Here is a 12,411-nt window from a genome sequence, read left to right as displayed (position 1 = left end):
TAACTTAAAAAATATAGGCTATTATTTCAACTAGACGAAAGAGTAAGAAGAGAGAAGGGTCGAGGTAGTCAGTGGTCAAAGAGACAATGGACGTCCAGACGAACGATCAGTTAACGAGTATAAAAAAATTGTGTTCAATGTTTATTCAGTTACCATAATCCCTACGGTGCTATACCAAAAAACTTTGGCTATGGCTATTGAAGGAGAAAGTTCTGGCTATGGCTATTGGCTATTATTATTATATATATATTAATATTTTAACATGGAATCAAAAAAGGAGCAAAATCGGGACCCCAGCAGAGAACCGTTTGAAGAACGCGGAAAAAGTTTGTCGTGGCAGCTATCCATTAGTTCGGGGTCCACGGAAACGTCGACCGAAACCTAAGCGGCGATCAAATCAAATCGTCGCCGTCCGCAGAAGCATGCGAAAATTTGATCCCACGTGGCTTAACCCCTTTAAAGAAACCGGCTTTGGCTAGGCCTTTTATCTTTTGTCAACCGGCCTTTTGGCTTACGGCTTTCCGCTTTTACTAATTCATCTTTGAATATTATATAATATGATAATCCCCGGCCCCTGAAATTGCGCAATTAATTCTAATTAATTAATGCGTTTTTAATTGTGCAATTTTTTTCAATTGCCGTAAAATTAGCGGGTGAACTAAAAAACGTCCGGCGCCTTGCAAAGAGTAGACTACTCAAGTCAGCCATGGGCTAATAGACCTCGGTGGTTGATTGCGATGTATGAAGTTGTTGTTGTTTGGTGTCACTTTGTTATCAGTTGATACCTTGCTTTCTTCGACTACTCTGGGCGAAACCAAACGGGAACCTACCCTGTAAACAAAATTTTTTGCCTGCCCTACCTTCGTAGCTATTCTCGTGCCCAACAAACGTTTAATGCGTTTTTCCTTAAACGCATAGGTGGCGTCGGTGTAGTTCGGAGTTCATAAGTGGAGTACGTTTTGGATATCGTCGTAATCGCACCTTCTGATCGGACTGAGCCATCATGTTCCTGGGTGTGGGTTAAGGCGCAACTAGTTTTGTCACCCGATACGTTGTCCTCTACTAAAATAAAAAGTAGGTCTATACCTCTTATCCTACCTAACTCCAGTTAGTCTACGTGCAAAAAAATAAAAATAAAATTTACCATGTCCATGTGAAACTACACTTGAATAAAATAATACAACAACCACACGTTAGACCGTAAATACAACTCCCACACATAACAAAAACGGCCAATACACACTCTCAACCTGACTTTAACTAAATCTAAAAAAATTTAGTTGCGACAAGCGCCATTTAGTTGTTTCACGACAATACCGGAGACTTCGTTGTCCTATCCCTGTGTGCCTTGGCAGTCTCAGTTTCTAGTATGTAAAGATGATTTCACATGACCAATGCAAAATATCACACTCAATACATGTGTGTCTCTGGGGGGTGCATTGTGCCTTTGATGTATATAAATAATATATACCATAACCAAATACTATTACGTACAGTGGAAATCAGGTTGCCAGAGCAGGTCAGTCCAGTGTGCATGTTCCTCAGGGTCTCAGCAGTTACAGGTGAGGTAAAGAAAATAAAAGAGAAAAAGGTCAGTAACAACACTTTAAAGTAACAACACTGAATAATTATCTCTTTTAATAATTTTCTCTCAGTAATCACTCAACTACTGTCTTTCCAACAAACAGATTGACTCACTCTCCCTATCATCACAATGAAACACGTCCAGAAGAATGTCATGCAAAGCTGCCTGCCTGCCTTCCTTCCTTTGACTCTCCCTGAACTGCCTGATCTTTTAATGTTCAATGTTAACCATTTGTGCAGATAGCATTAAGTAGAAAAGATCGCTGATGCTAATGTGGCGTTAGCCTACCTCCCGCCCCCTTAGCACCTGGTGGAGGGGGCGATAGGCTACTCTTCAAATGTTTCACGAAATTCTTACCATCATGACTACTCTTACTGTCTAACATTTTGGTTTACTTCATGTTAAGGCTAATACAAATGACAAGGCTAAGTGATGTAATGTAATGCTAACTAACATGCTTGCTACTAGCTAGGTAGCTAACTTGACTATGTTCCATGCAAAACATGTATATTACCTGATATGTTTGGTCCAACGACGCTCCTGGTCCTTTCATCAGACGGGAAGCGATAGAACGAGCAAGTGGTATGATCACTTTTGTGATTACAACCTGGTACAAAGCACATAGGCATCTTGTAAAAGTGAATTGGAGCAATCTCTTATATTTATTGGAGGGAATAAATCAGTCTTCTTCTTCTTTGCTTTAATTGCGAGATCTTCTTCTTCTTCTTTCATTTGCGAGTCGCAACCATGCATTTGGGATTTGTAGTCTTTCTAGTTGCATAATTTTCATAGTCTTATATTTCAACAGTTTTACGGCAAACTGTGACTTTTTTTACATGGAAATGATTGTTTAAGATTGACAAACATCATATGTGTCATTCGTGGCACAATTCAAACGGGATCAAAAGATAACTTTTCTCTCTCCATTGACTTCAATGTATAATTTTCCGCTTCCGGGGTCCCATGGAGGCTCCCGGAAGAGGATGGACTTCGCCTCTCTATAGACTTCTTCACATTCTGATTTATTTGTCCAACTAGAGGACTCGCCCCCTGCTGGCTAAAAGAAAGAATGCAAGATTAAGACATGCTCTGCTATTAAGAACCAGAGGTTGCCTAATATTTTTGAAAAAAGTGCACAATACTGTATATCATGCATACAATAACATATGACATCAATACATTCAACATGCCATTGACACAAAACAAAAAATGGCATTAATGATGGGGGCAAACAATACAGCTCTGAAAAACATTAAGAGACCACTGCAGCATGATCAGTTTCTCTGGTTTACATTTTTTATTTTTATTTTATTCTTTAAACTACTGGCTATTTATCTGTGTTGGAATTCAACAGACTGGAATGGAATGGCTACCACATGTAGAGGTTATGATTTAAGAAAAATGTGGAGTGGTCTCTGTGAACAACTGTATGTAAATAGCTCATGAGGTTTGCCAAATGTCTACACAATTTAGATGTTGATGCTCCAAATAACTTGCAGAAGATATCTGTTCACTATTCTGTATCCAAATACTGTGCAGATGAAATGTAGCCACATTGTGATAACGCTCCTAATTACAAATGCATCTCAGCAGATGGAAATAAAAGCATTGCATTCTCCCTCCCAAAATGAAAACTGGCACCTGTCATTGTCCATCTGCTTTATTTCCTGTTCTTGTGACTTAATATCAGTAGCTAATAAACAGTGACACCCTGAGCCTCGTCATCCTTGATGCTGCGTTTAGCCCTAGCCACACGGAGACTAACCAAATTCGATATCAAAAAAGTATTCCGTCCACACGCAATCGGCACCAGAAACGTGTCCTTCCACACGAGACCGCTCGACCGCTGGAGACGCTGTAGTACATATGCCGGGCCTGTAAGTGGCGCTGTACTTCCGCCACAAAATACACCAAAAGCAGCGAAGAAGACTTCCCGAGCATGCATGGTTGCCATGGTCATTCTCCGCGGTGGATTTAGCAGCAGAGGTGGGGAGAGGCAGGGCGCTGGCTCTTTTTCTCCCTCCCAGAGGCAAGCGTGTGCTCCTGCTGTAAATCTCCCCGGTTAGTCCAGCAGATGAAAACACCCACCCTCAGCCTCTTCCAAGGGATGAGGGAACCGTGCGGCAGAGTTTCCTTTAGAATTTTTCTTCGCCGGTCAACATGTCCGTTAAAGTTTACATCTTCCGGACAAGATTATAAAAGTGCCGGTCAAGGGTCTTCTTTGTTATTTATTGAGCTTTAAAACAAATGAATAACAACTCTATATAATAATATAACAATAATACACAGAGTCTCTCTTTCCCCCCCCTCCCACTGACAGCCCGTCAGTATTTTTTTTATCAGGAAATTATCGTATAGGGCGTAATCACGGAGCCGTTTGGCCCCCCAGAGCGTTGCGTCCGCAGATCTACCCACCTTGGGATCCGTTATCATTATCTGAGTTTCCGGGTTGGCCTCGTGTGGCCGGACCGTCTATATGATAGAAAACTGTAGCGGATAGGACCCGTTTCGTCTGGCTAGTGCACGAGTCTTACACACTGCACTGCACAATCAGTTTAACCCGTTACAGGAGAGTGCAGAGTTGACATAGCTTTATAGGAATGGTGCATTCACACTTGACAAACATCACAGTTTAATGCTGATGTTCGGAAAATTCCACCACTATGTTCAGGCACATTCAATAGACCCAAGGTTAGAACAAAGACACAGATGTGAGTGTTTTCTGAAAGAAAGTAGAGTGGCTACATCGCAGTTTCCATGGTCTGATTGTCCTGTGTTTTATGAGCAGGATTTTCTCCAGACCTTCCTGACCTTGATAAGACAGCTGGTCTTGCTTCATGTGTTTAATGAGCTGCTGTTGCTTTAACACTCACATAAGATCATCACACACATAGCTAAACGAGTGCCTCCATACACAGACACATAGTTAAACCCGGCGAGCATCAGCACTGCATATGTTTCAGAGCTCTTTGGTTGCATTAATCTTCTGCTTATTTAACATTTTGCTTTTTCAAAATCATCTAAAGTGACAACTGAGAGGGAAAAAGGAAGGCGGCTGGCAAAACATCTAGTCTTTTAAGATAGAAAGTTGCTTACAGTAGTAGAACTAGATTTTTGGTAGCAGTTAACAGCTGTAAACACATTAACACAAAAGGTGATATTGGGGAACATGTTAACTAACGGCTAAGAAACAACACTACCTTCATTTGGAGACATGTTGATTAATGGGAGTCCAATATTTAGTCTGTTCTTGCCTTTTTGTTCTGAACAAACTTCAGACTGGCTTGTTAACCGCTCAATGCTCCACTATGTTGATCATGTAGAGGCTAACTTTGTCTTTCTAATATCACACTGCATACAGTGCTCACTATGTTTACCAGATCTTTTACGCCCCAAAGACAGCTGTAATGTTTTGGCCTGACAACCAAGCTGAAAGATGCTAAAATGCCTCAAACATTGTTTCTATGTTCCCTCGGATCAGAATTCCACTTTGATATTCTTACACTAACATCCCATTCATCATTCGTTCACCCAACTACCCCAACTAACAACTGCAACAAGTGCTAGCTAATCAGAGGCAGATTAGGGTGGGTCATGCCTCCACCATAGTAGGGAAAGAAATCAGGAATTCTGCATATAGTAAGCAATTTGCTTCTTTTGTTGTAGGGATTTGGAGATATTTGGGTTCTTGGTCCAGTGGGACATTGGGCTTTCAGGATTATAGGTTTGCTCAATCAATGGGCAATCGCTACATTTCTACCTATGTGTTAATGTTTTTGTCGCTGTATGTGAGTTTTTGTTTCCATTGGCCAACGAAGATATTGACGGAATATTGGGCCTAATATGGATTGAAAGGATTAGGGGCTCAAGAAACATTGGCCTGTCTCCGGTTATCACCTGTGGTGCGTCACTACGACCAACACTTTGCTCGTTAAACATGCTCATTAGGTGTCCTTCCAATGTAATGATTAGTGCATCTTTAAAACTTTTTTAGGAACATCATGCATTATTAATCTTTCATGCTGCTACAATATTTCCAAATACTTCTCTTCACTTGTTTGTTGTTTTCTAGGGTTAGGTTTAGCAATAAGCAATTGTTAGCATGGCATATGTTTTTGAGTGCTGTCTACATGACATGACGGTTGGCTTGAACAAACTGCTTATTTCCCAACGATAAAAACATGGGTGCATTCCTTTAACACAGGTGCTTCGTCCCCTGAGGAGCTTGGCCTCCACACCTGCTGGTGTTGGAGCACATTACGCTGAGCCCTGCTACAGGAAATGAAGAGACCTGGGTGAGACTGATAAAAAGAGCGGGACTTTTCAGCAGCCAGAGCGGTCGGGGTCAATAGTTGCATGTCATTTATCGATGTCAGGCTTCTCCCCACTCTGAATGCTAATCACACACTGATACGACAATACGATTTGACTTGATTAAAACAGGCCATTAGCATAGAACGTAGCACAATAGTGGGAAATCGGCCCTCTTTCGTCGATAACACGCTCATTCTGTGGCTGTTTTCTTGTGTCAAGAATACAGCTGGACGTCCTAATTAGTGGTCAAGTCTTAAGCATGTTACAAGCTTAGAAAATAGCGAATTGGTGCGTCGTGTTTCTTCATTGAGCTTGTTTTCTGCCATTGTAGTACGTATGTTTTGTCGTGATCACAAAGCTGCTACTCTGTCATTGAAACCAGGAACTAGTTATTGATCAGCTTTCGCTCCAAGGTTCCGCAGGGGGGTGGGGTGAACCAGTTAACCACCTCTCCTCTGGGAGATGACTTATCATTTGGCAGGGAGCAGCGATGAGAATTTTAACTGCGGTAATCTCTGGATTGAAGATTAAGCGCCATGTGGGGTGATGACTCTCCTCTTTGTCTTTTTTTGTTGTTGTCTGGATGGGGATCTGCTCGCTTTAACTTATCGCTCTGCCTCATTTCTCCAGGGCAGTTCCCCGCCCTTATCAACACAGCTCCATCTACATGGAAATCAAAGCCTTTCGCAGAAGTGGAATACGATTAGGGAGGGGGAGAAAAATCTAATCTCCCCCCTCCTCCCTCCCCTCTTTATTTGTGCTATTAATGCAACCTACTAAGAGCCTGAACAACAACATACATACTCTGTTGTTGTGAAGGTGGGTGGATGGATGGATGAACAAGGTGGCACCACAGCGATGAGTTGATGCGTCACTCGTGAAACATTTCATCTGTGAGGCTTCTTTTTGTCTGTGGGCCTTGAAAATGTGGATTAGTGCTCGCTTCACAGGATCCAGCTGCCTGACACTGACCTCCTTTGTTTTTTTAATAACCAAAGAGTAGAGTCCTGTGTGCGTGTGTGTGTGTGTGTGTGTGTGTGTGTGTGTGTGTGTGTGTGTGTGTGTGTGTGTGTTTGCGTGTGTGTACACAGTGTCAGGGGTGGCCGCTAAAGGGAGGGCAGGTTTCAGAGGGGATTAGAACCCACAAAGCAGCCTCCCTCCCCAGTAAACAAAACGATATGGTAGGCCTACTGTACTTTGTGTGTATGTGTGTGTGTTTGTGTCTGTGTGTGTGTAAACGCATAATGGGCTATGCCGGTCACACCAGACAAAAAGAGGAAGACCGAGTCTATCTGTGAAAGCAGCGGGATTAAGCCATGCTCAAGCCAAGAGATACATGTCAATAAACCCGCTAAGTGTGTGTTGCATACACAACTGTAAACACACACTGCACTTGTCCGGCAGTGGGGGAGGGGGGCACCCCAACACTGTTGTTTTCATTTGTAATCCGTGGGATGGAGCAACGCCAGCGATGCATCAATCACACTCAGCAGCTGCAACACAAACAACAACAAAATGAAAAGAACAAACTTTACTTTTTTTCAACACGTGTGAACTCTTTGGTGCATCATCAGATATGACGGACATCCTTTAGTGATGCACGATGTGAAATAACTTCAAAAAACACAAGAATGAAGACGTAAGCAACAAAAACAATCACTTATTTTGATCTGCCGGAATGTCCCAGACAGTCTGGTGCACAACCCCTTTGCAAAGTGCCCCCTGCCAACCCCACCTCTCTTACTGGTTGCTATCTGTTTGAGAAGCTTGTTGTTTCGCTTTCAGGACCCCCGACTGTTTCCCCATAATGCACCAGCACTTCTACGCTGCACCCCGTTGCGGCCAATCTGAAGCCACTGGTGTGGGGCCATTCACAAAGGTCAGGGCCTTCATACAGTAGGTGTGTGTGTGTGTGTGTGTGTGTGAGGTGTGTGTGTGTGTGAGGTGTGGGGGCATGACCTGGATGTAGTAGCCCCTTCGAGGTGGGGGGTCATCATGCCCCCACGTGCCTTGTACCACAGATTGATGCCGGCTCACTCCCCTACACCTTTTCACCCCAGCTGGTGGAGGTGGGGGGGAATTGGAATCGATACGGCCTATGATGAGGAGGCTGGGGTGGGACGGGGTGGGGGGAGGGAGAGCGCTGGCTTGACGGATGGGTGGTTAAAGGGGGGCGATCAATTACCCTGATGGATTGCTTTTTGGGGGATTTCAGATAAGAGACTGATCCCGGCTCCTTTAAGACCTATTGTCCATTGAAGGGGATGTAAAAGGGTCATTTTACATAACATCCTGCGAGGCTGGAATATCACTCTCTTACATCTTTGTTGTAGTGAGAAGTGGCAACTGGTCCCTCCTCCCTCCACCCAATCCTTTATTTTTTAGAACATTTTTTAATCCCCTCCCTCCCCCCTCCCTGCACACATTCTCCCTCTAACGGATCCCCTCTCTCTACATTATTCTCTGTGCATTTAAAAAAAAAAATCTGTCACCGGGGGCCCAGTTACCCCGCCCACTCTCCTCATTTTTGCCGGAGTCTAGAATAGTGGAGCCAAGAAATAGTTAATCTCTCCGCCTGCTGCTATGATTGGTCGCTGTATGCAGCCCTCAGCCTCCTTGAATGAGAAACGGAGGTAACCAGGCAACTTCAGAGCCGAAGAGAAGGGGCAGGAAAAAAAGAAAATAGAGCTTTTCACCGGATATTAGCATTGTGGAAGAATTTTGAACATGTAAAAAGCGAGGCAATGTGATTTCACCTTGGAAAATGGAATTAACAAATGGATTTTCTTAAGCACGCTCCCTGCCTCTCTCTCCATCTCTCTCTCTCTCTCTCTCTCTCTCTCATTGGGGGGAAAATAGAGCGCTCAAATGAAGGGGACACAGATGTGGATTAAAACGCATAAATGGGACACTCCGGAGAAGCATCCGCTAAGAAAAGGTAAGTGCAGTTCTGCTATTAAAGGAGTGTTTTAAAAAGCGGTGAAAGTGTCAGAGCTGCTTAAGGATGCGAGGCAGCTCCGCGACATGTCAAGATTTATGGATAGGATGCCTTGGCCGCGGAATGAAAATGGGTTGCGGAGCAGTCCGCTATGGATGACTGAGAAACAGTCTCATATGTGATGAAAATGCACCTAACGAGATCAGAAATTGTGATCATGAGGATGACCATCGATGGTTGCTTGGTGGATGTGAACGTGGAGTCCTTTAAAGCGTAAACGCCGGTCGCCTGTCAAATAAGCTGCTGTCCCATATTGAAATTGCGCAATAATTGGAAATATGGTTCTGAATATGATTTCGATGCATGACTTCCCTCGGTTATGTTGCTTTTTGTGCAGATAAGTATCAGGAAAAGCTTTGAGCTTCTCCAGCCACGTCTGCCCCCCCCCCCTCTCCCTCCCTCCCTCCACAAATATTCAAATGAAGAGATGTCCTGCTGCAACACCAGTAAGTCATCTTCAATCGACTGCTTAACCGGCTCTGATGCTGAGTGGATGATGACGCATTTGTTGATACATTTATTGATCGGTGCTCAGAAACTGTTCGAAAATGCTCGGTGGGCTGCAGCGGGGGGACCTGTGGATGGGAGCGCGCGGTGGCACCGGGCTGACCGGCAGAGCAGAGCCGGGCTGCCTCAGACAGCGCACAGGGCCTGGAGTGGGCTTTGGCTCTTTATTACCGATCATGGGTCACTGCGGTGATAAAAAAGAATCCTGCTAATTGTGGATTCGTCTGATCATGGTAGAGGGTCTGAATTGCGTTAGGGCATGCAGTTGTTGCGCCCACATTTGGATTTTCCCGATGAGAAATGGATCGATTTCATTGGCCATAGATTTGATTAGCATACTATTTAATTCACTTTCATTTTACTTTGTAAGTATTTGATTTAGATTTTATGTTACCATATATTGACATTATTAAAGTATTTACAGTAGGCATAGTGCTGTTAATTACTCATAATTACCTCTTTGAAAAAATAATATATAAAGCAAAATGGATTATTTGCCAAAAAAATAACTTCTTTAGGTAATCTTAAAGTTTTTCAATTTGAAATGCAGGGGATATGATTAAAGGATTGCCCACACACAGCTCTAAACATGGCAACAGGCAATACCTTGGCTAGCAGCTAACGGTGCTAACAGTGAAAACATTGCAAACAACAGCACCAGTGCTATCAGAACTAATGGTGTAAATCTTAGGGGGAACCAGAGGTTGGGCCATACTTTACCAGTGAAAACAATGTGGGTCGCTACATCATTATCAGTTGATCTCCTTATGACTGCAGTGCAGGTTGGCGGCTGTTAGATATCCACAAACAGGGACTAGCGTGCAATAACATGAAAACACTAGGTTTTGTGGGGTTATAGGGTGTTTAACCCCTTCCTTCCTTTCATGATTATTATTTTTAAACCTATTCAAATCCCCCAATGGTTTTATAAGCCAACATGACCAGTTCAAATGCACAATTCAGTGCTTGGCCATATGTCTATCAGCGTGCACTGAGTGCTCATGTAACACCAGGCCTCAATGGGAAATGGCCTCGGCTATTGCTGTGGAAAATCACTAACAACACAGCTAGCAGCTATAAAATTAGATGCTGATGAAATTAACCACATCTTGCCCAGAGGCTCAAATGGCCACATGTTGTGTTTATGTCGCTGCTCGTCGGGATGTATGCAAAGCTCGGCGTTAACTTTTTGACATTGGTGCCAAAGTTCATTGGTGACTCCTGCCAATGGTCCAAACTGCCTATAGTAATCTCCTTATAGAGGATGTTCTGCAACAGATCCTAAGCTTCACTCACTGGCTTGATTGTAGGACACATTTGGTGAACGTGCACACACACGCAAGCATACATTACGATTTCCAGTTGTCATCCCAAGACAGTTCTTTGCAGCCCAGTGTGATTTGGGGGGCTTAAGATGGAGCTGAACAAAACACTAGAGAGCATTAACTTCTCCAGTATGGGCTTCTTTGTTGGGTCTCAGTGGACTCAAGACACTTAATTTAGCTCCTGACAGCAGAAGCTGCGGGTGGATATGTGAGCTATATCTTATCCGATTAAGACCGTAATGCCTTTTCCCCTTTCTCAATTATTGTAAAATGGTGAAAGTGGTTGGGTTATTTTGGTTTGTTGTCCCAGCACAATTGCAACAAAGCAGGGACAACATTTAGGCTGTTGTTGTCTTGAACTCTTGCGATCCATAGGGCTGTCTCGCCCATTCTCCTTAGTGTTACCTCTTGCCTTTTGTATTGCTGAAAGGCATCTGTGTTTCACATTTGTTTGTTCCTTTCATACTGCGTTGGCATTACCTCAACTTGAACTCCCTTAAGATTTCCCAAGTGCTCTGAGATAATGCATCTAACGAACAGGGGGGTTACGCCAACCTCAATGTAGCGTTTCAGCATTAGACGCACGATTGCCGGAGTGGCCTAAATCTTTCATAAAAGTAGCTTTTAATGAGCTCACAAGATTGTGTCTGAGTTCTCATTTTGCTGGTGGCCTTATCACATCCAGTCTACTCATTAATGGAGATGTCGCCCCTGGCAGTGGCAGGTCAGAGGTGATCCGGGTTGACTCCGTTGAACAAAAGGAGAAGATTGCTCAGATAGCGGAGCATGCGGGATGCTGGATGATGCTCATGCTCCACTGGGAGTGAAATCAACATGACAGGTGCATCTGAAGTTGAGAGTGCAACGGGAGGGTGGCGGCAACCATGTGTCAGAAGCAAAGTCTCTTAACTTACAAGCTGTAAAACAAGCTCAGAGTAGTTTGACATTTTGGGGAATACTTTTATTTTTATAAGGATTTTCTTATCTACCACTGAACAAAAATATAAACGCAACACTTTTGTTTTTGCTCCCATTTTTCATGAGATGAACTCAAAGATCTAAAACATTTTCTATATAAACAAAATAACCATTCCTCTCAAATATTTTTCACAAATCTGAAAAAATCTGTGATAGTGAGCACTTCTNTCCGAAAACCAGTCAGTATCTGGTGTGAGGGTTAGGGTTAGGGTTAGGGTTAGGGTAATGTTGTGAATCGAGTGGCCCATGGTGGTGGTGGGGTTATGGTATGGGCAGGCGTATGTTATGGACGATGAACACAGGCCACTCGATTCACAACATTACCCTGACTGGTTTTCGGACCCCCCCAGACCCCCACAATAAAGCAAAACTGCACGTTTCAGAGTGGCCTTTTATTGTGGCCAGGCTAAGGCACACCTGTGCAATAATCATGCTGTCTAATCAGCATCTTGATATTCCACACATGTGAGGTGGGATGGATTATCTCGGCAAAGGAGAAGTGCTCACTATCACAGATTTTTTCAGATTTGTGAACAATATTTGAGAGAAATGGTTATTTTGTGTATGTAGAAAATGTTTTAGATCTTTGAGTTTATCTCATGAAAAATGGGAGCAAAAACAAAAGTGTTGCGTTTATATTTTTGTTCAGTGTAAGTATGTGTATATATGTATACGTACATGTTTGTATATATATATGTATGTGT

At 43.2% G+C, this 12,411-nt stretch overlaps 2 protein-coding genes across 4 annotated transcripts in view; one reads left to right on the top strand and one right to left on the bottom strand.

Moving 5' to 3' along the window:
• LOC104952328 (tetratricopeptide repeat protein 28) overlaps positions 1 to 12,411 on the bottom strand; it is a 61,529-nt gene that overhangs the window by 25,524 nt on the left and 23,594 nt on the right. The window lies entirely within an intron of this gene.
• Positions 8,495 to 12,411, top strand: part of LOC104952321 (disabled homolog 1-like) — a 90,850-nt gene continuing 86,933 nt past the window's right edge. For all 3 annotated transcript variants that reach the window (XM_010779130.1, XM_010779131.1, XM_010779127.1), the window contains exon 1: positions 8,495 to 8,837. The gene's annotated coding sequence lies outside the window, so the exon portion shown is untranslated. The remainder of the gene's footprint in view (positions 8,838 to 12,411) is intronic.

The sequence above is a fragment of the Notothenia coriiceps genome, unplaced genomic scaffold (genome assembly GCF_000735185.1).
Source record: "Notothenia coriiceps isolate Sejong01 unplaced genomic scaffold, NC01 NC01_scaffold00019799, whole genome shotgun sequence".
Taxonomy (NCBI): Eukaryota; Metazoa; Chordata; class Actinopteri; order Perciformes; family Nototheniidae; genus Notothenia; species Notothenia coriiceps.
Note: the sequence above shows the minus strand (reverse complement) of the source record. Positions and strands in the feature narration are given on the sequence as shown.